Genomic DNA, 2,767 nt, shown 5'->3' on the forward strand with positions numbered 1-2,767 from the left:
TTTTCCACCTACAGAGTAAATAGATATGTATTTTTTGTAAGCATACATATACATGCTGGCAGAGAAAATAAACTCAAAGACATCATACATATTTCCATAAAGAACTGCATGTGAAAATCCTCTATATAAATCTTCTACTCCTGGTAGGATACTTGACTAGATATATTAAAATACATATTAGCACTCCACTAAAAAATGCTCAAATTCCAGATTAATACCAATAACCAAATCTGGAAATGTATTACTGATCCCGTATAAAAGCAATTAATGAGAATCCCAAGGACAACAACAACAGCAACAACAACAACAAAAATAGTAAGTCAAAAACTCAGTAAATAAACATTTCCTGTTTGGTGACTGGAGGACTAAATATCACAAACTAAAAATTTTCCCCTAAATCCTTGTATACATTCAATGCAGTTCCATGAAAGATTGCATGTGATGTGTATGTGTATTTGTTACTTATTTTTTAATAGTTAAAATTTTATTTATGTCTTAATGGATAAAATTGTATATATTTATTGCATACAGCATATTGTTTTGAAGCATGTTGTGTTTAACAACACATACAGCAACAATAACTTCTTAAACTATTTTAATATTTATATAGAAAAACAAGGAGCTAATACTCAAGATAATCCAGAAGAAAAGCACGACAGAAGTAATATGCACTACCTATCAGATATCAGCATTTATTATAAATAGGCTCTAAGTAAGACAACACGGAAGTGGAACATGAATAGATGAAGGACATAGAATAGAGATCTCAGAACCAGACCCACCCTTATATGAAGGATTGATACATGACACAGGTGGCCATACAGAGTGGTGTGGAAATGGTGGATTATTCATTAAACAGTGATGCTGCCATTGGTTGTGTACGCTTAAAAAAAATTACATTGATTACTATCTCATCTGGTGCACAGAAATAAATGCCAAAGTATTAAAAAATCTAAAAGTGAAAAAAAACCTTTAAAATTTGAAAGATAGTCTAGAGGTTGTCTTTATGTTTTCTGGGAAGGAGAGAATTTCTTAAACAAGGCACACACACTTATGCAATATGCAAATCCTAAAAAATAAAACCACACATTAGAATAAGACATCCTATATATCAAAGGACATCAGTAAAAACACAAGCCAAAACTGGGACAATTTATTTTCATTGCACATGACTGAAAAAGGAAAAATAATGGGATTCCAAAATATATCAAAGATTCCCACAAATCCATAAACAAAATAAAACAGCACCATAGAAATTGTTGAAAAAATTCTGTGAATGAACATTTCTCAAAAAATGGAAACACAAATGATCCCTAGATATATGGAAATATGATCAATCTCATTGGTAATTAGGAAAATGCAAAATGAAACCCTAAGAAACACAATTTTAACCTACGAAATTTGCAAACATTTTAGTCTAGCCACACCAATTATTGACAAATAAGTGCAACAAAGGGAAAGCCTATATATTCATCATGGAAGTGTCAATATGTGCAATCACTTGGAGCTTAATCTGACATTGTCTAGGAAATATGCTTACAGCCTAGTACCCAACAATTCCAATCCCAGTTATTTATTTCAGTGAAAACTCTGCAGATATGCATCAAAGAGATATACATGAATATTCATTATATTATCAAAAAACCCTGAAATCCCTGGGATATTCCCCAGAATATCCTTTGCCATATAAGTGGATAAATAAATTGTGGCATACTAACTCAATGAAGTATCATACAACTATTGAAACAGATGAATCACAACTGAAAGTATGAACACATACTAGTAGTCAATATCTCATGTCTGGGACTCAGTCTTCTTTACCTATATAATTTCTCTTCATCCCATGACAACACTGAAAAATAGGTGTTATAAATATGACTTTCAGAATCTCAGCAATAGAATGTAACTAAACCACAAGATCAAATAGCAAGTGAGCCACTGACCAGAAGTTACTTGTTATGTTATAACTACTGCATGCAGCCCATAACTTAGGACACCACATATCCTATGTCAGACTCAAGGTTCCCAATGTAACTTCTGAGACTGTCCCACCTTCCAGTTCACATTTCCAGTTATTTTTTTAATTATCATTATTTATTTATTTAGAGATAAAGTCTCGCTACATCGCCCAGGCTGCAGTGCAGTGGTGCGATCTCAGCTCACTGTAAACTCTACTTCCTGGGTTCAAGGGATTCTCGTGCCTGAGCCTCCAGAGTAGCTGGGATTACAGGCACCTACCACCAGTCCTGGCTAATGTTTGTATTTTCAGTAGAGACAGAGTTTTGCCATGTTGGCCAGGCTGGTCTCAAACTCCTGACCTCAGGTGATTTGCCCACCTCAGCCTCCCAAAGTGCTGGGATTACAGGCATGAGCCACCATGCCCAGCCCAGCTACTTTAAACCTTATTTTTTGTTCTCCTTTGTGTGTGTTGACCACATCTCCTTCACCTGTGACCCCTCCTTCTTTTTTGTTATACTCTTCTTTCTAGTTCTTGACTTTTTTTCCTTTCAAGTAGTTTATTTTATTTTTTAAAGAAACCAAAAGCCTTTTCTGATCTATAAAAACGAAAGAAAAAATTAAAACAAGATGGAAAAGAGGGAAAATGAATAAAAGAAAAAGGAAAAGGAGGGAATCATGTGTTTCCAAGCATGATAACTAAATAAATCCAAAAATTGTCTCATAAGGTGGCATGCTTAAAACAATCCAATGTTGCAATAACAATTTTTTCCCTGATTAGGGAAACTACATCGAAAAAATGGGTAAAATG

Source organism: Macaca thibetana, chromosome 3 (genome assembly GCF_024542745.1).
Source record: "Macaca thibetana thibetana isolate TM-01 chromosome 3, ASM2454274v1, whole genome shotgun sequence".
Taxonomy (NCBI): domain Eukaryota; kingdom Metazoa; phylum Chordata; class Mammalia; order Primates; family Cercopithecidae; genus Macaca; species Macaca thibetana.